Source organism: Ambystoma mexicanum, chromosome 10 (genome assembly GCF_040938575.1).
Source record: "Ambystoma mexicanum isolate Mex_15411 chromosome 10, UKY_AmexF1_1, whole genome shotgun sequence".
Classification (NCBI taxonomy): domain Eukaryota; kingdom Metazoa; phylum Chordata; class Amphibia; order Caudata; family Ambystomatidae; genus Ambystoma; species Ambystoma mexicanum.
The window spans coordinates 840,566,003-840,592,381 of NC_090932.1; positions in this window are offsets into that span (position 1 = coordinate 840,566,003).

A 26,379-nucleotide genomic window follows, 5' to 3' on the forward strand; every position below is an offset into this window, starting at 1 on the left:
CCTAAATCAGAATAATAAGTACAGATACAGGACATTGATCAGTAGCCAAATGAAAAAAGGTCCACGTACCGCAGAATAGATATAGAAACAGAACGTATGAAACATCAAGTCAAAGTTACAAATACCAATGCATATACTTTGAGTCATGAGTTTAAATGGCATGAGACAGGTAAACGCCAATACCACAAATACAGGACACAGATTTTGCGCCATGAGAAAGATACCATATATCTGTTGTATTGCAAATGCATGACAGTATTTGAAGGTAGAGTTTTAGGAAATTGCACATAGACTAATTGTAGCATAGGGTAGGGCCACAGATTAGCAGAATACAATTACTTCCCTACTTGCAAAAAATAATAAATGTGCTTCACATCCTGAAAAAAAAAACTCTTTCCCCCCATAATCCTGCCAACTATCGGCTGCTCTTGATGCACACTACTCTAAAATCCTAGAGGACATCAGGGTTAAGCACATTACCAAATACTTGGAGAAACATTGGCTTTGTGAACATCTCTACTCAAGATTCTGCGGCATGAATGGCACTGAAATCCGTGTGGAAAAAACGTGCAGATATATATATATATATATATATATATATATATATATTACTTAAAGATGTCAACAGGAAACGAACATGGAAATTAATCTAAATGAGCATAAGAAGAGAATGCTTAGTTAAAAAGTATCAGCAGTAGGCTTCCAAATATACAACTGACTCTAACGTGTTTCTCCAGCAGCAAGATCACAAACATACTACTGTTTATCTCTCATGTCAGTACTCACAAGACAAGCGACTTGCATTTTCAGGTCGATACCAACCCAATAGCGCCATAATGCAGTGACTCCTAGCTCCTCACTCAGAGCTAGGTTTCTGATCAGCTTTGCCCATGATTGCCTTTTGCTGTCAACCCATCATTCTTTAAGTAATGGACGTTTCTGGGAGTCATTCCAGCTGCGTTCACCTTGTTTTCGGATGTCCTGCCAAATGTGTTTTTCTTCTTGTTCTGTCGCTTTTTGGCCCAACAACAGAGGGACGCTGTGCTCTTGCGCTGTATCCTTTCAGCTAATTGTTTCAAACTCCTGGCAAAGGGAACGCATTTTGTTCCTCAGAGTGGTCTCTTTCGGCCTCGTTCCAAATTCAGATGTCATTGTGGTTCGTCCAGATGTCTGTCGCAAAAAGTATGTTGAGCGTCTTTATACGGTATTCATTTGAGCCCTGGAGCTGGATGAGACTTGCCACATGTTGTATCTGACAAAAGCACGACAAAGCCACCTGCTTTTGGAAATAATAATATATGCATGGCTGAGGTTGCATCGACAGGGGTTGGCAAAACACAAACAATGGCTTCGGCAGCAACACAATCAAAAGGCATTTTACATTGCATTTCGAATGTTAGTTAAAAAATAGGCACTTTCATAAATCAGGAAGCATTAGCTTCATATATGTTTCATTATAACATACATTTGACATTCGTCTTTGAAACTATTGGTTAATAACAGTGCTGAATTTGTAAAATAAATAAGTGCCAGAGCTTAAATGTGTTGTAACACACCTGCGCCATAAGGGGGCAGCAGCTATCCACCCTCTGTTTCTACCTCCCAGTGCTGCTGCTCAGAGTGTCAACATATTTGGTGCTGAACTGTCAACTTCCACGATCTCATTGTGGGTGATGTATGCACCACGCAGAGCATATGTGCAGTGTATTAATATCAAACAATTTGACATAAAAAATGAACATACTCGTTTTGTCTTGAATGAGACATCAAATGTTTAACCACTTCTTTAAAGAATTATATTTTTCTCTGATTCAATAAGAGGCAAGTAGAACTGGTCATTGTGGTGTACTGATCACAGGGTCGGACTGGGACAAGAAATAGGCCCAGTAACCCCAAAAAAAGTGGCCCACCCCTCGCCTCAAAAAAGTGGCCAACCCCTCGCCTCACAACCCTTGAACTCTGATGACATCTCCAGAAGTGATGTCCTTTGACCCCACAGTGACATCTGGGAAGCGATGAAACACAACCTTTCACCCCTTGACAAAACAGGAAGTGGCATCAAATAGCATTGTCCCTAAGTACACTAAATTACTGTGAGTCCAAGCAGACGTCCAAGGCCAAATGATAATGTTATTGTATAGCACTTACGCTTAAGATCTTTTTTTTATAGAAGAAATATGCATACAATATCACCCAACCTGTGGTGGTACTCATTTTTCGACCTAAGAAGGATGAAAGGCTTTTTGGAGAAAAAAAAGAAAAGAAAAAAAAATGTTTACTATTTTTTTTTTCTTCCAAACCAGACTAGGCATGGCCAGAAACCGATCCCACCCCCCAGGGACGATTTCGCCCCGGCCACGGGCCGAAAGGCCGAGGGGCCAATCCGACCCTGTCTGATCATACTCAAGTGCCAGCGTGAGTTTCAGGCTCATAGCGCCTGATTTTTTACAAAAGCAATAAGTCCGCGCAAAGTAGTTAGCACTAGCAAGAATACTGCGCTTAACAAATATATTGCGCTGGGAATCGATTAATGGAATCAAAAGCACCAAGAAACTTCCAGTGCAAAGAAAAATGAGTAGCATCTGGAACGCAAACAATAAACGCCCATGGAAATCAGAACATAGCGCTGTTGAACAACTTTTGTCCCGTACCCATGGGTAATAAGTAATCAAAGATTACTTATTACCATTCATCATTACTTCCACTCCTCTCCTGCGACCGACAAGTCCTCGTTGCAGTACCCCCACTAATCTGTGTTCCAAACCCCTACATTAAGACAGCACTCACAAGACCACCCTCTTCCCAGTACCCTCACAATCTATGTATGCTGCCTCATTCAGTGGCCTGACAGCTCCCAACGGATAGTCAAACCCACTGACTTGCCATGACCACACATCCATACATATGTGTCAGTCTCAGGTGCTGAGTGGAGATGATGCAATCATCATACAAAATTGAATAACCCATAGAGGAGTGTGCATGAATGCACATAAAATGCCCTAAACAACTCAATCTGGCAACTGTTCCTGTCAGAGGCCTTGCTGTCAGCATCACACAGTGCATACACACAAGTATACTTTGTCACCAAAAGCTGACTGAGCACATTCCTACATCTGTCCATTCACAGACTTGTGCCATCACATACTTCCAGCTACATACTTCCAGTGTCAGCATTAGGCTCTATGCCATGTGAGGCCTGTGCATGACACATGACATTAAAAGAACTAACTTGCTCAAGTCACGCATACCCATGCAGGCTATACCAGATCTGTGGAAATGTTCTCTCTGTGAGTACTCATGAGCAGCGTGGATACATGCCTGCAGGTCAAGGACCTGGGCATGGACCGCTAGGCTGATCCTTATTGTGAAGACAAAAAGGTGAAATAAGGCGCCAGTGAAGCTCCAACAGAAGAGTGCAGGTAAGATTTATTAAGCTCCAAGATCTGACTGCAGTCACCCTCTTCAGAGGTTCACTTCCAACTGATCCAAGAATTCTTACCCTCAACTCATAACATTTCTAGCATTCTGAGAACATGAGTTCATTGAATTCCAACACTGGTAAACTATGTCCAATAACAATGGTAACCTATGTACAATGTAAACACATACAGATCATTAGACAGATAAACAGAATAGCAATAAACAGGAATTAACATTCATATGATATGATATGGCATTTATAGCGCGCCTATACACGTTTTTCAAGGCGCAACGAGGCAAGGGAGGGGAAACAGAGGGAAGACAGAGACATAGATCCTACTAATCCTGGTGACATTGAGATTGCGCAAGTTCAGGGGAGGAGGAAGGGGGAAAAGTGTGGGGGGAGAAGAGAGGGCAGTGCAGTACATGGGATAACAGTAAAAATAAATAAGGCAATAAATAATAAAAGTGCAGCCAACTGGAGGCAAGTGCAGCATTAGTCAACAGCACACCTCCTTTCCTCAGTAATATACTTTATTATTTTCCTATATGCATCACACCAAATCAACTCACTTAAACCTGCCCACCCTTCCTTTGTTCCACACCTCTCCACCATACACGCTCACAGTACTGCCTCAATCGTTTTCCACCACCTTCTCTGAGGAAAATGTCACATCACACTACCTTCACCTTCTTCGTAACAACACCTTCACCTTGTCGCCTCTCTCGAACTTGGCAAACAGACAACCTGGCTTCTGATCATACCTTTCCTTCACTACTTTTCCACACCTGACAAGACGATCTCTCATTCTCTCCGAGTCCACGTTCACCACAGGCGACCTACCAAGCCAACCAGGCGTCAAAAGGATATTAGGCTTCTGACCCCTAAAAACCTCAAAGGGGGTCACCCTCGCTCATCCCATGTGGAGTATCCCTATTCTGAAACACCCTTTGTAACATGACATCCTTCCAGTTATCAACATTGGCAACAACCATTCTCACCCCATCCTTGATGGTTCTATTGAGACACACTCATTAATTTGCGGGTAGTACAAGGAAGTCATGTTATGCTCTTTAACCAATGACATGAGCCATGTCTCAAACTCCAAGGACGAGAACTGAAGACAATTATTGCTAATAATCCTAGAGGGAAAACATTCCCACAAAAACACACCCTCCAAAAATCCAATCACTTTGGCTGTGGTGATTTCAGGCCACTTAGATAACAAATCGACAGCCACAATAAGATAACTGTCTTTAACTCTGCAAGTTCAGGAGTTCTAACAAGTCTATAGCCTTAAACTCCTACACGTCCATAGCCTTGACCTCCCACAGGACCCGTGGCACTGCTGGTACCACCATGGTAGACAATATCCATTTGTGGCCATCAAAAGTCTGCTCGTATAGCCTACTTGGTCATCGAAATTCCCATGTGAACTCTATGACCTACCTCTACCTCAGATCTTCTCATGCCCTCTGTTACTAGCAACAGCTCCCCTCTACAAACCACATCTCCACGTATGCAGAGCTCATCCTTGATTCAATTAAACTTTCTTATATCAGGAACACCAACTCCTCTTAACTCCTCATGATCACAATGCCATCTCTCCCTAAAAAGACGCTTGACATGCTGATATGCTTCACTTCTTTCACACGCTTCACTTACATTAAAAATATCCTTGAGCCATCGTCAATCTCCCATCACCACAAAATTATTCATCCATAACCGCATCGCATGACAAACCGTTGGCAACTACATTCTTCCTCCTCTCTACATGTTCAACTAGAAAATTAAAACTTTGAACTCTTGTCACCCACTTGGACACACCATCCAATCCTCCTTTGTTGAAAATGCTCACCAGAGGATTGTAGTCAGTGCTCAAGGTGAATGACCTGCCATAAAGATAGATTGTGAATTTCATAATGACTCAAAGCATGGCCAACACCTCCCGCTAAATAACTGATTATCTCCTTTGCATCTTTAAGCATCGTAGTTGCAAAAGTCACAATATTCTCATTTTCCACAGCTTCCTCCTGCATAAGAACAGCCCCTGAACCCAATTCACTAGCATCAGTGTATACAATAGTCTTGGGATCTCCTCTTAAAGTACTGAGTACAGGTGCTCCCACCAAGTGATCTTTGACTGACTCCTTCTCACAGTCACAGGACCATTCAAACTTAACTCCTTTCCTTGTAAGTTTACACATTTTGCATAGAATTCGATAAGTCCACAGAATGATTATAATTCCATTTTGTTCTTCGTTGTAGGCATCTCTTCAATGGCTTTAACCGCACCGACCTTGGGCTTGATGCTTGCTCCTCACAGATTGTAACAAAGATACTCAACCTTACCCTGTTGAAAACGACATTTTGTCAACTACAGTGTCAGCCCAGACTCACCCCACCTCTCAAAGACTACACAAAAGTAACAATCATGCTCTCTCACATCACTCCCTCAAGTCAGGTTGTCATCTTGATAGCACTTTCCCACAGAACTTTCATGCCTTTTATATTTACCAAAATCTCCATTCCAGAAACTGAGTAAATTATACTGTCCTTGAAGCCATCAAACTGCCAGGGTGACAATTGCCGGCACAAATTATAAAGGACAAAGCTACAGACTTAGCGCCATTCATCTCCGAGCTCATCAACTCATCATTCAAAACCAACACTGTCCCTAATAACCTTAAAAATTCCTGGGTTCTCCCATTGTATAAAAGACAAACCTTAGACGCTTCTATCCTAACGAACTATAGACCGATCACCACAGTCCCTTTCCTCCTCAAAATAATTGATAGAGTAGCTTACCTTCAAATTCAGGACTACCTTGAAGCCAACCACCTTCTAGGCTCATGTCAATCTGGCTTTCGTCCACAACACGGTACGGAAACGGCATTAATTGGTCTTAAAACCCAAATTGATGAGCTGAAGGACAATGGGAAAACAGCTATGCTACTCCTCCTTGACCTATCGGCAGCCTTCAACTTGGTGGATCATGCAGTCTTATGCAAACACCGTGAGTCGGCTGCCCAGTTCTCAAGTGATGCTATAACCTGGGTCCAGTCCTTTCTAGCTAACCGCAGGATGAGAGTCTTTTCCCCCTTAGCTTCTGCAGACCCAATCCAAACTACCTGTGGTGCACCACAGGGACCCTGCATCTCACCTACTATGTATAACATCTTCACCAAGCCCCTCTTTGAAAAATTGGAAAAACTGGGTGTCAACTACATAAATTATGCCGGCAACACCCAGATCCTAATTGCCCTTTCGGGCAATTATGTCGAGGATATGGCCTTGGTAAACAAGATATACCTCCTCATTCAGGCATGGATGGCCTCCCACGGCCTCTGCCTGAACAACGATAAAACTGAGATACTGATCTTGGGCTCAGAGGCAAACCTAAAAAAACTCTGCTCCAGTTACGCCACTTTCAACATTGACGGCAACACAATCAAGGTGATGCCCAAGTAAAAATGTTAGGTTTCTACCTTGACTCTACTTTAACACTCAAGAAACAAGTCATCTCCCTAGCCTCCTCCACTGCCTACACCAGCAAACTTATCAGAGCCTGCAGACCCTTCCTTTCTGAAACTAGCTGCATCACTCTTGCTAATGCCCTTATAATGTCCAAACTGGACTACTGCAATGCTCTATACTTAGGAGCCAATAAATACATCCTGGATAAAATTGAAAGGCTACAAACCAATGCCCTAAGAGCAGCCCTGAACATACCCAACAGAGAACATATATCAAACTTCAGAAGAGTTCACCACTGGCTAAAAATAAACATCAGGATTCTTCTTAAAACAGTATCACTTACCTCCAAGTGCCTGAATAATATAGTACCCCAATATCTCACACAAAGAATAACGAGGAAAACTTCAACACGACCTACTAGATCAGCCAATGCCCACCGCTTAGAGATCCCTAGATTCAAACGAACCAAAGCAGGCGGCTCTAGTTTCCCCATCAAAATGGCCATATTTGGAATGCACTCCCCCCAGCCCTGAGAACTGAACAACCTTACCTAAAATTCAGACGTAACGTGTCAATCTGGCTCCGTACCAATGACTACTAACACCGGACTCCAATCCAGCAAAGAGCTGTCCCCTGCTTACAAACTCCCTATCTTCACCTCACCTTAATGCACTAATTAACCTTAGTACTACTGCTTCACTATAACTCTCATGTGGTAACTCTTGCTTATGGCTCCACTACAACTATTGTACCTACTGTAACCAAGTCATTAGCCCCATTGTACTGTTTGACCACTTCATGTGACCTACAGCACCACAGCATCTCTGTAACCTGCATGTGGTATCTAAGGTTATTGTCCATGTGTGCACTCTCTGTATATTTTGTAATTAAGCTTTAAGTATTCTTATATCTGTTGCACCCAGCTACCCAAGGGTTCGGTGCGCATTACCAAATAAATAAACAAACAAACAAACAAACAAACTTTACTCCAGAAAGATCACCAAGTAGAGTGGCATAACTCTTTGAAAAACATGTACCGCAGACACCAACCCAAAAAGAATATGCACACACCTATGCATCCTGAAATGCGTAATAAATGCAGTCAAGTCTATCGAATCAGGGTGCATCGGGATCTGATGATATACTGATTTCAAGTTAAGAAGGGAGAATACAAAACAGCATTTGATGACAAGATCCCTCAGGGCGGTGATGAAACCATCTACATTCTTGCCAGCTTTCTGTTCTCCCGTGCCAAAATGGTACCTTGACAAAATCTTGTTCTCCGTGACCACATAGTGCTTGGCTAATTTGGCAATACTGATATCAAAACTGTTCCCTGTTGCTGCCTCCGAAGATTGAGTAGGTTCAGAGAGTCTTTTGGACACCTCCTGTCCTGCATGAGCAATGCAGTGATATAACAAAGCATCTTTCCTCTCAACTGCATGTTACGTTCCATACACAGCTAAAACAAACCTAAGAAGTCCTCCTTCCAGTCTTTCCACGTTCTCAGAGGTTCATCAGGCTGGGGAAGAAACAACCCCGGTCCCTGAATATTGTCCATGGATATGCAGCACTGACTATAAACTTGCTTTAAAAATGCACAGTGCAGTAACTCCCAAAAATGTCATGCAACCTTTTAAGGAAGCTGCTTTCTTCAAAAAAGGCATATTTCAGAAACCTCCAATGTCCCAAAGGATTACTTGTTAAGAAACTGTCTTCATATGCCTTCAACTTCCTTGAAAGAAAAGCTTACTGGGACGAGGAAAAGACCACCTGTACTCCCATGTTATTGATTAGTTGTCCTGGCAACTAACAGTAAAAAAAGAATGGCTGCACATACCTTCAGGCAGTGAGGTTCCTTCACCTACCCCGCACACCGCACTGTTGCATTGGGAATTCACGCTGGTCTTATGCTGCCTGGGTCCCTTTGGGCACTCATGTTGGGCTTGCACCGCCTGGATTCCTGTGCACATCTCCAAAAGCAAGCACAGCTCCCTCCTTACTTGTTGTATATGGTTGCTGGCACGCCATCCGCATGGAGAGCTGTCAGCAGACCATGGCAGTCTTCTTCACCGGGCCGTCACCACAGTGCTTCTCACAACGACCTGCTTTGTCGGCATAACTCCCTTCCTGGCCCAGAGCTGCTCTACAGACATCAGTGATTTCCCATGGGGTGATTCCAGTGCACAACTCCAGGTCCATGCAACCACAAATCACCTGATCTGCTGTGGGCACCTCCTGCATTGCACTGCAGGCTCAGTTAAATCACTCGCCTCACTCCACCACAATGACGGTGGTCCATCGCCGGTATTGTGAAGACAAAAAGTGTAAATAAGGTACCAATGAAGATGCAATAGAAGAGTGCAGGTAAGATATATTAAGCTCCAAGATCTGACTGTGGCCAACCTCTTCAGAGGTTCACTTTTAACTGATCCAAGAATTCTCACCCTCAACTCGTAACATTTCTAGCATCCTGAGAACATGAGGTCACTGAATTTCAACACTGGTGAACTATGTACAATAACACTGGTAACCTATGTACAATGTTTACACATACAGAGCATTAAACAAATAATAAACAGTATGGCAATTACAACAATCCTCTCCAGGATCGGGAGGTGAAGGGGTGGCACCTGATAGCAGCCTGCAGAGTGCACCTCCATGGAGGCACTTGCCTCAAGGGCTGCCTACGCCTTCACCTGGCTCCGGACCCTAAGGTCCTCCCAGCACCTCTTTGCAATGTCCATTGAACCGACTGCCACCCCCTCCACAATGATGACAGCTCTGATGTCCACCCACATCTTTTGACAGCCACACTTTCCAAGCTGCTTCTGATGAACGAAGAGGGCATAATTATTTGCCGGACCTGTTCACCCAGGCTGACAACTTAGGCAGCTGAGAAGCTGACAGACCCCAGCTTCCTCTTGGGGGTGCTGGTCGATGTTGCAGAAATTGTTCCCCTGAGTCTGGTGGGGTGAAGATTGGCCCTGAAATGCATACTGTGGAGCTGTGGTGGTGCTATAGAAATGTGAAAGTCCTTATATTGCAGATGAGGTGGTCACAGAGACTGACAGGAGAGACATAGACGGACAGGCTATAGCGGAATACCAGGACCTCCAATGAAGTGCTGGTGATCAGCAGTCAATGACACACTACCAGGCAGCAAGAGATGTAGAGGTTTGGATGCAAAATATGGCTGAAGGAAGTGAGATATCGCACAAGGCTCGAGTAACAGCAGGGCACAGGTGTCGCCAAATGATGCAGCAGGCAGCAGTGACAAAATCAGAGGTAGGGTCCTATGCATGTAAATTCTGTGCCACGCGCATGCGCACGCAACTGTTTAAATTACATGCTCACGAGCTGCATGTACATTCCCTGCCATGCATGGGGGCAGCAATATTTAGGTGGTACAATGCATATTTTTAGGCAGTGAGATTTGTGTGTTCCTGGCTGTGATCCCAGCTTGCACCATCAGTTGAGGGCTCCCCTGAGAGGATGAGGATGGGAATGAGGGCAGAAGATGGATCCAACTGCTAAACGTGGTGGTGAGCCTACATGTGCCCCAGTGCCACCAAAGCCCACTAGGGCTAAGAGGGCCAAGCCTGCAAGCCAGGCACAGGCAGCAGCTGTCAATCGGGTCAGATATGTCCTTCTCTTCTTCCGAGGACTCTGTCACCCCTTCCTCCCCTTCCTCCTCACCTGAAGTTTTCCACTTGGAGTCCAGCTTATTTTTTCTTCTCTGTACTGGTCTCTCCTTTTTTTATGTAGATATGGCCTGCCACGGAAGGAAGCACAGTGGCCACTTGCGGTCATTGGATCTGTGTCTTCTCTCCCGTGACCGCCTGGGAATGGGGAAAAAGCCTTATGCACAAAAAAACATAAAACAGAAGAGTAGTTGGTAGTAGGATGAGCAATTTAAATGGATCTGGCAATCCTTCCGGAGGTGAGTGCAACAACGGTTGTATAGCCGGAAGAGGTAAGGAATCGGACCAATGGAATTCTTTCCACAAAATGGCAGAGACAACAATAGACAAACTGAAGCAGAGGAGTACGAAGTACAGAGAGTGTAAAGGTAAGCAAAACTGGCTGGAACTAACAGCGAAAGGGGAGGCGGCAGGAATAGGCAGGAGAGAGCAGTCAGGAGAGAGCGAGCAAAAGAAGGAGGAGATGCAAATGGGAGCCGCAAGCAGACAATAGGAAAAAATAGCGAGAGAAGAAGGAAGAGAGCAAAGTAACCAAAGCGGAAATGGAGAGGGAAAGTGAGCGGATCACCACCAATGGGAAATTACCAAGGAGCTTAACAACACAGGAGGAAATCCAGGACGTTGCAATGTGTCCGCCATCGGGAAGGAACTGGAGAAATACTTCCGGCGGCGGTCGCGTAGCAAAAACAACTAGACCAGGAACAGACGCCCATGTAAACGTGATGGGAAAATCAATGGAAGCACCTTCTCTATCTGTTCCAAACACGCCACCTCCCTAAGGGCATGAAAGCGGCCCAGAAAGAGGAACATGTGTCGAAGGAGTCACCAAGGAAGAGGCGCTTCACGGATGAGGAGCTAAAAATCCTCACTGATTACACCAACAAACACCATGGAGACTTGTTCCCTTGGGCTGGCAGTACCCTTCCTGCAACCCAACAGTGGAGGATATAGCAGGTGGTCACATATCTCATCACTGCATGTGGTGTGGAGAGGTGCTTTTTGGAAGAGGTCCACAAAGGGGTCACCTCATGAGGCGACCAAGGAGAAGCTTAGCAGCAATTTGGCCTCTACCCAGGCTACTGAAGCTGGATCACCAGATGTGGATGAGCTGACTACATTTGAAATGGTCGCCAGTGGAACTCATCCGCAGTTGGTTGGTGTGGGATACATGGACATCTACGCAGTCACATCACACGAGTGGCATGTGTGCATAATTATATGCTTTCCTCAAAACATATATGATATGCTATCACATGTTCTAGTACAGTTGGTCATGGTCCTTCTCACTCATCCATTAGTTAAAGTAATGCATACATGTACACTTCCATTGCATGTTGTGCATTCTGGAAGGTGTATGCTTGAACAATATTTGCAGGTTGACAATGATTGTACAGCACATATTACTGTATGCAGTCTTCTTTATAATAATTGAGTAAAGTCATGCTCAACACTTATTAAGTACACAGAATACTATTGGCTCTTAAACTATAAGGCCCTTAATTATATGGCCCTCTACAATTGGCTGGCACACTCAGGCCATGTCTGGAACATTCGGCTCCTTAGCAGCACGCAAGCTCATAACCAGCTGCCGGGAGGTGGACATGACTTTGCTTCCCACACAATTAGCCCCACATCTCTCATCGCCCATGCCTTCTGCCATGCAGACTGTCTTTGAATGTGGCCTTCCAGTAGATTCTCTTCTCTTGGGAATGAAGGGAGTAGAGGCACACGCTTATCACAGTTCTGGTCTGCATGCCCAACTCCTATTTCCATCCTTGGCTCACGTGACAGGAGACCGCACTTCGCTCCATTTTGCAGAAATTAATTGTCTTGAATTAATAAACTTGCCACACATGGTGTTCTTTCTTTGCACCTTAACACAGGATGATTCAGTGTCTCACAGTTAGATAACCATTTCTTGGCTGCTTCAGCTTTGCTACCAAGCCAAACCAAATAGCTTCACCCTTCAAGTCGGCGATCTCCAGCTAATTCTTTGCTGCAACACACACAGCTCTCGATCCTTCTTTCTCCATGGGTTTGAACTTACTAAAATGTATGGCACTGATGTCCAGACACTATACAATGGCGGCTTCACCTGCAGTCTATTCACTATGTATAGCTAGCTTCTATGATTACTTAATCTACTTGCGTTGCTGCATCTGTACATTCATTGAACCGTTTGCATTTTCTGCAGTGTGGCTCACACACATGCAATCTTCTTTTCTTCATAAAGATGTTCACTTGATTCCTTATTTCGTCATTAGTTTCTATAAGGTCCATACATTTTCTTCTTCTTATCTTCTTTATGCCTCACTTTCACTTCTAGTGATGTCACCCGCTTCTCTTTCTCTTGTTTTCATATTCCTTCTCGGATCTCCTCCAAGAGATTGTCATCTCTTCGGGTATACACCTGGTATGGCTTTCTTAATGGATACCTTTTCTTGAACACTCGTCGCGGTATGGTCACAACTACTGGTGTCAAGCATGGAGCAGTTTCACGCTTCCAACATACAGGCAGAAGGGGAACAGGACCTCCTGCAGAGTCATTTGGCTGCAACTCTACACCTTTGATGTGATCAAGAAATCTTGATGGGGAAGGGTGTGTAACATTACGTAATGTATTGTGTGTTCTGTCAGTGGCTACATTGCTTTCTGGAAGATTTGTAGGCCATCTTCATGAGTGGACAAGGGGCATGTTGAGAGTATCAGAGACATGTCTGAGAAAGGGGCTGGGTGAGCAGTTGTTGATTTTCCCCATTGCAGGGGCACGTGCATGGCAGTGGTGAGTGGAGGTGATCAGGACCAGCAGCTATGCTGCAGAGGGACCCATCGTCAAGATTGAAGCCAGGCAAGCCATTTTTGATTCACTTGATGCATGTGACATGGTATGAAGCCATTGTGCCTGGAGCTGACTTTGCAACGGTTGTAATGCTGGGCCTGCAACATTGTAACTTTTGATTCAACTTGAAATGAGTGTGGCTGTAGTTTGTACACTTTGTGTGATGTATAGCGATGGGGTGGCATTGTATGTTTAATTTGTGGGGCACACACTGTTTTCCAATCCAACAAACACATTCTCAGGATGCTGTTATGGGTAAACTGGATTAGCCTGATTGCATCATTGATGGCCATCAGTGATGTGGCTTTACTGGGTGTGTTCCACAGGATTTGCAATTCATGTGAATTAGGTTAGTACTACCAGCTTGTGTGTGCCCTTTACCTGCACCCTTTAGCCTGCTAAGGGAAAGGCTGGTGCCTGTGGATGAGAGTTGAGAACCTCCTGCAGTTGAACTGCTATGCCACGACGTGTGGCAATATTATGCATAACACAAAATGACAGAATGATTTGGCATACTACAACAGGTGCATATAGCAATACACCACCTGAGTGCTCAAGGGAGTGGAGGCATGACTTAAGCACTCGGAATGTGTGCTCCACTATGCCCCTAGTGGCTATGTGTGCTGCATTGTAGCGTGCCTCCCCTGGGATGGCTGGATTCCTGATCGGTGTCAACAGAAATGGTGAGAGTTGGTAGGCACTGTCCCCTGCAAAGGACAAAGGGCCTCATTACACGGACGGCGGTAAGGGTTAACGGTCACCGTTAATGGCAACGGTGACCGTTAACCCTTACCGCCGTACTACGAGGTCCTTTAGCGGGTTGGTGCTTTAACGCCTGCTTTTTGCAGGCGTTAAAAACCAACCCGCTAAGGGACCTCGGAGCTAATTACAGCACCGCAAAATTGCGGTGCCGTAATTAGCGCCTTCCCCATTCCCATCGAGCCCTATGGGGCAGAAATGGGAATGGGGAAGGGCAATGGCGGAAGGGGGATTTACCGCCCCACCGACCTTGGAATGGGGCGGTAAATCCCCTTACCGCCAAGGCGGTGCCGGTAATTTACCGTCATGGACCAGGGTGCTAATAGCACCCTGGATCACCGCCTTCCGTGTAATGAGGCCCAAAATGCTTATTATTTGCATATATTGTCATTTATTGTGTTCATGTGTGCCATGTGACTGTGTATTCATAATAGGACTTGTGGCCTGTGAATGGACCTTTTCTTTTTCATGAGCTTGCAATGAAAAGTGATGTAGGAAGCTAAGTATTCGCTGATGTCATGATCAGATGACAAGTTGAACATGAAAAGTGCATAAGGAACATACATTTCGAAGTAAGCAGACCCCTTGAATATTTGTTTCACTTAGGCAGCTAAGTGAAGATACATTTTTCACAACTATCAAACTTTGACAGGTTTTACCTGGTAATTCAGCAGTGTTGTGAAAAAGAAACTTTGCAATTTAAAATGAAATTGTCCTTTAGAAATGCAGATCTATTTTTACCATTAATTGGCTGGTTGTAATAATCCTTTTCATACAATTGTCTCAGGATGTATGTGCATTGCGAAAATGAACCCAACCATCCTTAATGTGAGAACTAAATAGTACCTTGGGGAGGACAGGTAGGACAAAGGGGTCAAATGGAGTTACTGCTGTTACAGCCAATAGATCCACACACCAAAATGCTGAAGCTGTCCGAATCAGTATTATGATTCAATCTAGCAATAATTTTAACAATAGGCTGAGTGTTGTGAAAACTGAGATTAGCAACAAGCCCAATTTCCATTTTAGTAATTCAAGCATGCAAGTCTTTTAACCAGACATATTTATCAACTTTGAAAATCTGTGTTCGTTCTTCTGTTACCAAAATGGTAATCGATTTTATGCAAAGCAAGATGGAACCCTTACTGATGCTATTTGTTCCCTTGAGCCTTTTCTTAGGGTTGTTCCTAAAGAGTATAAAAAGTGTGTAACAGGGTTTCCACCTTGGAATAATAACCTGGTTGTATGTGAGAAATGTGAATTGCCAATCTTTGTGACTCCTTGATAAATGCGCCACATTTTTGACTTTCCTTTTTCTCCCATTGTGTATTTATGGCTGCCCCAGTCCCCTCCTCCTCCCTTTTTACAACCCATGTTTTGATCTTTTTCGCCACACTTTTCATTACCTTTCCATTAAGTATGGCGTGTACTGAAAGTCATCAGAATAGGGTTGGAAAATATCGATTGGTGCATTTCTTTTTTTTGCTTTTGTTTTCTGACTGCAAAATTGATAACCTTCTATCAGAACATAATTGATATGTTTATTCTAGGTTTTGATAACAAGCTTTGATCTGTAAAACAGGTGTAACATTTCTATCATGACTACAACAAATACTAGTAGTCCCTAGGAAAACCCATTGTAACATTTAAAAACGATCCAATTTACAATGTTAACAAAGTTACATAATATCTTTGGGCCTCATCACGAGTTGGGCTATATCCTGGTGGTAAATCCACCAGATTACCACCCAATGCAATTACTGTTACCACCACTTTGTCCAGCGGTGTTACTGCCAGATTACAAGTGGCAGTGTAAGACCCCATTTTTTGGAGTCCATTGGACTGAATGGGGCATTTTTGACGCAATTAATGTGGTGGTAATTCCACCACGGTAATTGCACTGAAAATGGGTGGAAGGTCAGCTGTTCTACTGCCTCCAACTTTCCACCCAACCCATAGTTGGGTGTGCGGTAATGCAGAGGTAACACTATTACCGCCGCAGACTTGAAACTGTCAGCAAAGTCATATGGGGTAGATTCCTGGACATTTAATAGCTCTGTTTATACTTTTCATTATGGGGGGGGGGCAGTGGGCTTATTAAGACGTGCTGACTGTATATTGCATCTGTAGAGTGTTGTAAAACTATAAAAACTACAATAACAAAAAAAGACAATGTAAAGACAATCATAGTCCAGGTTATAACACTTTTTAAGAATGTCTCATTCAAAAGATATATGTTAAAACTATTATTTCTTTGTACAGTCATGGATTATTTACTTTTTAAGGTACGATACAAAGCAAGGAATAATTATCACAGAAGTTCCGTCCCAGGTCACACAGTGTGTCAGCCTGAGCACTAGTATTCAACATGCAAACTCTCAAAGGGTGCAAGACAAGACTACTGCACACACATGTAAATGGCATGTGGTGTGCACTCATGGGTTTCTTTCTGTCTCACTGAAGCGTTGCACACTCCCCACCCACAGTTACTGATACACTCCCGTGACACGCAAGAACAAGCTCTGTGAACCGGTCAACATCAGTAATGTAATAAAAGGTAACTTAAGGACGATTCTCGAGTCAAGAAACATCATCTGACATCCATGTGATCACATGGGGACACAAATATCTTTGCACAACAAACGATGAAGCACTTAATACAAGACAATGATGAACACAGACATCGAGCCTCATTACACGGTAGGTGGTAAGGGTTTACCGGTACCGGTATTTTACCGGTACCGGTAAACCCTTACCCCCTTACTACGAGGTCCCTTTGCGGGTTGGAGAATTTAACGCCTGCTTTTTGCAGGCGTTAAAAACCAACCCGCAAAGGGACCAGGGAGCTAATTATGGTACCGCAATTTGCGGTGCCGTAATTAGCACCTTCCCCATTCCCATTATGCCCTATGGGGCAAAAATGGGAATGGGGAAGGGCAATGGGGGAAGGGCGAATTACCGCCCCACCAACCTTGGAATAGGGCGGTAATTCCCCTTTCCACCAAGGCGGTGCCGGCATTTTACCGGCATGGACCAAGGTGCTAACAGCACCTTGGTCCACCGCCGTCCGTGCAATGAGGCCCATCATCTTCTATCATCCGCCATCGAAGTTAACCAAAATCGAAAAATGCCTCAAAACCCTGAGATACTTTTTGCCAGAGGACCAAGCCCCCTCATTAATGCTCTCTGGTACACTCCACCCCAACTGCTGACTATGGTCTTGTGTGTTATTGTCGAACTGTCTCAGTAAGGGACAGACATGGTTGTCTCTTGTCTCTTGTTATGCCACCTCATCCCTCCTCATCCCAACCGCACCTGCACCCTGCATTTGATTTCCCTAACCTTTCCACATCTCACAGCTCGCACATCAAAGCAGCACATTCACACCTGACTTTAATTCTGCCTCCCCCGCCCTGCATGAACATCGGTACGGGAATTTAACAGGCCATGAGTTAGTGGATGATGGAGGGCCAGCCAGGCACCGCAGCCATCACCCCTCCCCTCTTGCACAGGCTGCTGACAGTGCAGCAGCTTCACTTTGGTGGCCTATGATGCTCCACCCTAGCCACAGATATCACGCTTTCTGAAGTCACCAAAGGATGCCGTTCACTTCCCTATGTGACATTGGACAGCTGCTTTCAGTCAGCAACTAAAGATGTAGGTGACTTTGAGTATGAATGCTGAATCAATTAGAGACTAGAGCATTTTATCTGAGTCTGCATTCCCCTGTGTCATCATTGCCGTATACCCACAATGAAGCAATAAATCTCGATAATGTCAGAGTCAGTGATTATCACCCGCGCTGTCATAGACACGTGGCGGTTGCTTCTTCAAAAGACAATATGAGCACGGCTGCAATGATTGCTAGATTCATTGCACCCGCATTGAGGAACATGCAATTTCTTTGTGTTTTAAGGCCACAGCACTCACACACTTGGACAGCATAGCTGAAACCATCAAAGCACAGACTAGCATTAGGCTCGTTCCCGTCACCTTGTATGTGATTAAGCATTAGGCAGCCATTGGTACACTAACTCAAAGATATGGCACTTTTTGTTCTCCAGATATTTTGGACTGCAGCACCGATCAGTCCCAGCGAGCATTCTTCATCCTTTCGGTGTATTTCGATAAAAAGGAATTTACCATAAAAGCGAACATATACATAACAAAAACAAATACAATCCATTTACAAAAGCAGTTTTGCATATAAACAAAAAATACACATTCGGCCTATTAATTAGATTAAGACCTAACTATTTTAAAAATAACTATAGCCAATATCAATCCAGACCAAAGTGCTTCTGTGCGTACAATGCATGTTTTTATTTATTATGGGTGAATCGTCCATAAAAAAGAAGTCGTTATAACTCCAGGCCGGGCAATAGTTGTTCAACCCGTCGGGTTATGTGGACAGTTAGACACATCATACAACACAATCATTGTTCTTATAAAAGAGGATTGCTCTGTTTTGTTCCTCTGTACCAAAAACCAACCTGTTGTAAAAGTGGCCACAGGAACCATGGCACTCAAACAAAGCTCATGGGCCCGAGCCACAGTTGTGACCTGTAGCTGACGAAAAAGATGCTTTAATGGCATATTTCTATACATGGGACAACGAACCAGGAAGTGAACTTGATCTTAACTGACCCCTGGGCAAAACAGACAGTCTGAACGCACATGGGCATTCCATTTTGATTTAACAGATGCCAAAGGTAAAACACTAAAGCAAGTTTTAAAAAAAAAGAGAGTGCATTACCTTAGGACTCATAGCATCAAGATAGTCTTCATAGCTCCGGACCTGTTTAAGGGCACAGTAGCTACTGAACTGCAATGATATATCTGATCTGATCTCCCTATTTCCTTCATCCTTTCCCCCTTAAGGGCATGCAGAACATTAGCTTTTCAGGTTGCATCAATAGTCATGGGGTCGGCCCAAAGCTCTTCAAGGTATAGGAGGAGGAACTCAGTCTTCTTGACAATGATTGCCTTGGTCCAGGACGTTGGTACTAGTCCGGCACGTAGGACTTCATTAAACAGTTTAGTCAAATAGGGGACCCATATCAGGGACTTGGTAGCAGAGAAATTGACCGGGGTCATATCAGGCCTGGGGCTTTTCCCCTCCTTTGGAAGCATAATGCTGTTTTTTTTCTCGGTCTCATTATAAATTAGACCTTCAACAACAGATGTTTCATTGGGAATGACCACCTCCCAGCCCCTGTTCTCTTTATGCAAGGCTCCAAAGTAAGCAACCCAGACATGTTCAGTGATCGCCCTCTGTATTACATTTTGCATTGGAGGTTGCCCTTTACTGACTAATTCCCAAAAAGTCCTAGTTTCACCGTTCTTTATAGCATCCATCAGGGAGGCCCAAAGGGATTCCTGATAGACAGATTTTTTAAATTTCATCATCCGCGCATACTTTTTACGTGCTTCAAGGACAGGTGAAATCCCCTCTACGGAAACTTTTCTTGCTTGGGCTATCACAATTGCCTTTGCTCTGCGACAATCACCATCATACCAGGGGTTTTGATGAATGGCCCATTTCCCTATGGCTTTTACAGATTTTGAAAAGAACACTCCCACCTTGCTCATCAATTCACTATGCATCTCGACGATATCCACATCTCCCTCATCAGGATCCCTAAAAAAGGTACCAGGGCCGGGAGAATGGAGTCGTAGATCAATGGAATGTTTGTTTCTACATCCACGCGTTCCCACTTCAATAATTTCCTATTGGGACCAGTGATGAGCACCTCAACTGTAGCTGATACTATCTCACCCACCCGGTAGACGCAAGAAGTTTGGTAACATCTCAAGAAGAAGGGAATTATGATCACTCTCCATCCTAATTGGGGGGACCCGGAAGTCAAAAATGTAGTGCCAGGCCTCAAGATTCACCATCATATAGCCAAACAAACTAGAGCGATTCCCTATTTGAAAGGTGTTATGCGCCAGCAAATCCCCTGCAAAGCATCCATTACAGGCGCAGAGATTGCTGGCAAGGAGTATCAGTGCCACTATCTCTGCATTTGTATAGTTCCTCCTGGGGTGGAAAGCCACTAGCTCAGGGATCCCCCACAGCAAATCCTCGTCTTCTGTAAGAATAGCCATAATATCCAGTCGTTCATGTTGGATATTGAAATCTCCAACTACAAGAATCTTAGAGACTTGGCCACGGGTTGACCTCCAGCTCCATGTGGAGGCCTGTATATAAGTGAACAAACCCAATCCGAGGCTGCTTTACGATTATACATCTGTATTAACATGATGTTGGACACATCCAGCCCAGTTAGATGCAACTCCAGAAAGTCCATGGGAGCACTCTTTATGACTCTAACCCTCCTATATTTTTCATTGCGGATCTAAAACAGAAGCCCACCACTAGGTCTTCCTGCCCTACCTTTACATGAAGGCTGATGAAATGTTGCAAAACCCTGGATACTAGGAGCAGCCACAGTCCATGTCTCCTGGAACCCAATACTGTCATGTGCCCGAACAAATGATAACCATTCTTTGTCCACCATATGTCTGATCAGCACTGTAAGATTCCACTAAAGTATGTGGACGTGATCTGGTGAAGTTTCCACCACCCGGGGTCTGAATGACCAGCCAGCATTGACAATGTTGAGGGATCATGGGAGTTGTAGACCAAAACATCAGGAGAATTGCTGTCTCTATGTCAATTCACTGATCTAAGGACTGTCTCTGTATACCAGCCTCAGAGAAATACTGCATAGCTCTCTTCTTGGAACTCACAAACAGTCTCGGAGTTACAGTGCCCACCCCACACAAACTCTTAAGACTATGGTGTGAGCTTGCATACAACAAGTACAGTGTTTCCTTTCCTGGTCTCATTTCCAGGGTTTCTATTTTGGGATTCCCGAACTATACACTGTAAAATATCAGTAAAATACAAAGTTATCTACACTGAATTTATACACGTGTACTGGGAAAGGGCTATAACAGCACATCATGTCTCACGAACATCTAAAATGAAAACATATAAATTGTAACCTACCTGCATGCCGGAAACATAAAGGAAGGAATCCAAATGACAGTTGTGGCCTTTGCTGTCTGCATGTCATGAGGAGAATTTCACAAAACATAATTGTTGTGGCTGTAGTGAAGTTTTATTGAGGTTTGCAGGGCAGAACCCCCAATTAAAATGCCTGCTGCGAGCCAAATCATAAAAGATACAGTAGGTGTGCTTGACTGGGCTCCTTTCCTTCATCGAATGGGAATGCCACAGTGCAAGAGATCCCCTCACAACAGACCAGGAACAGACTGCACTATCTTTACCTGCCTTTTCTTTTCTTTCTTTTCAAGGGCATTTATGGGGAGGAGCATGGATATATTTGGCTCCACCAAAATAAAAAAAATGAAGGGGTACAAAAATCTCTGTTCCTCCCCTCACCTCATTCCAGTCAGAACCCATAAGTAGCTTGAGCATATATACATATCAGAACAGAATCTAAATGAATCATCATAGGGAAGTTTCACATTCTTGAGCATGTATGGTTTGTGTTAATGTATGTGTTTAGAAGATATGAGAAAGAAATATGTCAATATAGTGGGTAATATCTAATACTAATTTTGGGAGCCTTGATAAAGTTGCAGTACTGTATACCTGCTCCAGCACATATACAGGAATATTGTACGAAGAGAGTACACATACTGTCCACACTATTGCATCACAGATTCTGGGCACAGATTACAAGAATACAATTAATGCACAGCCATTCCCTGCATTGGTCCAATATCCCAGCCACTATTTGTTTGCACTTACTGCCCATACAACCACAATTAGCATAGGAATGTGTCTGCAGCCAGAGCAATGGCATGCAATTAACATCATGGCCTAAATTCTGCTGTATCACAGTTGCTGGACCGTTATTATTCAATTACCACGGACTCAAGGAGTTTCTAAAAGACCCATGCCATGCCATTCCATGTAAACTGAGATATGATAATCCAAAGCTTGAATGGCCACTACCAACCCTATGTATCTGTGCAAGCTTGTGCCAAGGCGTATTGAAAAGCTGACTCCTTAATCACCAAATGTTGAAGGGAATTTCATGTCTCACCTGTGTGCACAGTGGCTGGCAACCCAGGCTGCTGCTGCAGGAAAAGCACGCCCAAAATAAAGGACACAGAGACATATAGGAATGCGTCAGTCTTTATTCACTTACCCCTTAAACGCTGCAGAATCACCTGTTCATGCGTGAGCATGTGCGTTTCCTATTTGTCCATGTCTGCGCGATGAGGATTCTCATCACGCTGATTTGAATATTCCGTTGCCAGACATGACAGCTTCCCCTCTCGGGCAAACAGAAGTACATTACTCACAGTTTGATTTACATCTCCTCAATCAGTCTCACATGTCTTGTGATATGTCGCTTTGGTCTTGATTGCATCTCTGAGGCAGGTCCACAATCCATCGTTCTAGCATAATCACTTTCTGACCCTTCCTGATTGTTTTCTTTGGTACTCTCTTACTTTTCATTCTCTTTTTCTCCGTGCCGGTAGAGTTTAAATGATGACACATTCCGTGTGATCACCCTTCCGGGAGATTGAGCAGTCAACTTAGATCCCTTTATCTGCGTAAGGACTAAATGAGCGGGATCAAATGTTGACTCTGAGGATGGTTCTAGCAGCTGTGGACGAAATCATTTGCACAAGAGGGAAACAAGTGAATTCATCCATCAACATCGTCCAATATTTTCCACCTCCAAACGGTCTGAAGAAAACAGCCGCCACATGCGTCCACAGAGCTTCTTCCATTTCTGACATCTTGAGTGGTTCCGAGTTGTCCGGTTTTGAAATGCAATGACACATATGACATCTTTTTACCATGCTTTCCACCATTACGTCAATCCCTGGGAACCACATGGTATCTCTTATTTATCTCTTAGTGGCCACCATGCCTCAATGTCCTTCATTCGCTAGGTATCAAATAATGGGTACTTCCCAATACATGATGTTAACGGGGAACCAGTTTCACTGTGGGAAGAGGGCAAAGCATACAAAACTAGTGGGAAACTGGTTACCCCTTCCTTTGCACTTGACACCTATGTGTATGTACAACCAAACACCTCGAGAGGACCTAATTATTTGGTCTTAATCTTTTGTATGGCAATAAACCCTTGTGCGTCGCAAATGTTGTTATGTACTGTGACTGTTCATCCAGTTTGATTTGGTGGTACCTTTAATATAGATCAAGTTTGGTGAATATTTTGGTTCCGTTTTACGAGCTAATCATGTCATCCAGGTGCATGCCAGGATGTTGTTCAAGTTAAATTGCTTTGTTAGCTTGTCGCATGTCCAGACACAAATTAATTCTGTCAAATGATCCCTGTTTGGGTACTGCCACCACATGTGAGAACCATGGGGTGGGACCACAGGTCAGCTCTATTATATCCTCACTCAATCAGCATTTAATTTCTTTTTCCACCTGTGGTTGCAGGTGAATGGGTATTCAACGAGGAGGTTGTGCTATTGGAGGTGTTGATGTGAAGAGTGACTGGGTCTCCTTTCAGGTCTTCGGTGCCTTTGAATAATTCTGGAAAGCGTTGCATCACTGAGACCCCATGTTGCATGGTGTACATTACAGACACAATCGTCATTTCAAGAGCCGTGAGTCTGAACAATAGATTACTTCCTGACACTTCTTCTTCAAGGACATGCAATTCTGCTATGGCTTGATGCCCTTTATAGTTGAGTCTCATCGAGAATTTTCCATGATTACGAACTGTCCCCTGGCAGCCCATGGAAAACCTTTGATTCCAATGGCATCAATCTAAGCGGACATGCCATTTTGCGAAAGTCCGATATGCACATGATGTTTAGCGTGGCTCCTGTGTCAATGACAAACTTGGCAGGGTGTTGACCTACTTGGATGTTAATATGTCCTTCCAGAGAAGTCACTACATCATTCATCATGCATGTATACTCATGGCTTGCCAAATCTCTTCTTATCTAGACATCTCTCATTGACTCTGAATTGCGAATGTTATGTTCCGGTCTGACTCCTGTTGTGCCACTTCCTTGTTCCGAGCTTGGTGGTGCATTCCATATTCCCACCATGATATTTTCTCTTCTGCAGCTGCCAGACTTGTGTCCAAACATAGTGCATTGTATGCCTTGCTCATGTGGGAATGGTAGGCCACACCTGTAACACTTTCCGGTTGTGCCGTAACTTCTTGACAGTGCATTGCCAGGGTAATTGCCTCTTCCGCCTTAACTGATATAATAGGCTTGCTCTCGCACCTGTCCTTTGCTTGCTTCTATCTCTGTTGCCTGTGAGTCTGCTATTGCTTCCATCTGTGCCATTTGCAGAATGGTGGCAAGGGGGAGAGGTTTGCGGAAATGTTTTTTCTGAACGTGGATGATGGGCATTCCTCATTGATTCTTAGCCTAATGGCTTCTGCATTTGAGAATTTGTTTTCGGACATTATAGCAGCAAGCACCCCTCTTTTAACTTGCAGCTTGGCAAAGTGTGCTGCTCACCAGAAGTATTATTGTGGGACGACGTGTGTTGCAGTCCCATCCTCGTGTTCAGGTTTCCTGTCTGTGTACAGGGTTACTGGCAACCCAGGCTGATCCTGCAGGAAAGGCGCGTCAGGAAATAAAGCGCACGGAGACAGAAAGGAATGCATCTGTCTTTATTCACTTTCCCGCTTTCTCTGCCTCGAACGCAGCAGAATCCCCTGCGCATACGCGAGCGGGCGCATTTTCTATTTGTCCATGTCTGCATGACGAGGATGCTTGTCACACTGCTTTAATATGTCCTTGCCAGACACGACAGTGAAGAACAAGGTTTCCTCCATCAAACCTACTAAGTAATGTACTACCTTGACAACGTGTCAGTGTACACTGTGTGTGCAATATATTTTTTGATGGTATGTTATTTATAATGTGCAATTCTGCTGCCATTTGCATGGTTTTCAGGCACGCTGGCATTCTCTGTGTGTGCAATCGCTCACTCTATGTGCTCTGTATCTCTCTCTCTGCCCTTTCTCACTCCATCTCTCTTCCCCTCTTTCTCCCTCTCACTTTGTGTTGTCTCTCTTCTCTCTGTGTGTGCCTCTCTCTCACTCTCTGTCTTTCTATCACTACACTCTCTCTCTTTTTTCTTTAACGTGCTTCAATGTTGCATGAATTGTGTTAAGATATATACCGGGCTTTTTACCATGCACCACTGCCATTGTCATTCTCTATAAGGGTGCTGGCCTCCTCTCTGTGTAGTATCTCGAACTCTTTATCTATGTACATTCTGTATTCATAATATTTTTTTATGTTATGTTACCGGTTTATATCACATGCTACTGCTATTGGCATGGTCTACAGGTGCTATTGCATCCTCTCTGTGCACTCTCCCTCTCTCGCTCTCACTCTCTCTTTCTCTCTAAGTCTCTCACTGCCTCTTGCTCTTCCTGTCTTGTTCTCTCTGACCTTCTCTCTCCCTCTCTCTCTCTCTCTCTCTCTGTCTCTCTCTGTCTGTCTCTCTCTGTCTCTCTCTCTCTCTCCTCTCTGTATGTTTCTATGTCTTACTGTATGTATCTCTTTCTAAATGTATTGTGCAGAAGGAGGGTTCTGTTGGTGCAGGGACTGTACCAGATCTGGCACCATCACCGAAAACACCCAGATTGAATCCAGCCTCCTCCGCACCCAAGCCCACTCAAGTACCCTGCATTCTCATCCAGTCCCACCTGCTCTTTGTTTTTGGTAAGGAGCATAAGGAGGGTGGTTGGAGCAGGGACTCACAAGACCTGATGTGAAGTAAAGAAGAAAGAGAAGACAACTGGGGTCAGCCTGTAGCACAGCATAGGTGGCCACCCTACTGCAAGAAGCTATGTTGACAAGCTTGGTATTACTGGGCTCACGCTCTACAGCAACCGCAGCCTAATTTTCAGTTGTGTATAGGTCCCCCATATTCAGATGAAGTGGTCAACCTAGGGCAATAATCAACAGAACCAGAAGTCAAAAAAGAGGTGTGTGCACACTCAAACACTCAGGAATCTGAGTGAGTGAGACTTAATGATAAATGATCAATTCAGGTGTAGGACCCTGGTTTGCGGATAATAGAACTTAGAGCCTTTTTATGTGTTGAGCCAAGAGACTTTCAATTATTGAAACCTTAAGGAGAAGCAATCTTGTGCTTGTGTTGCCCTTTACTATGC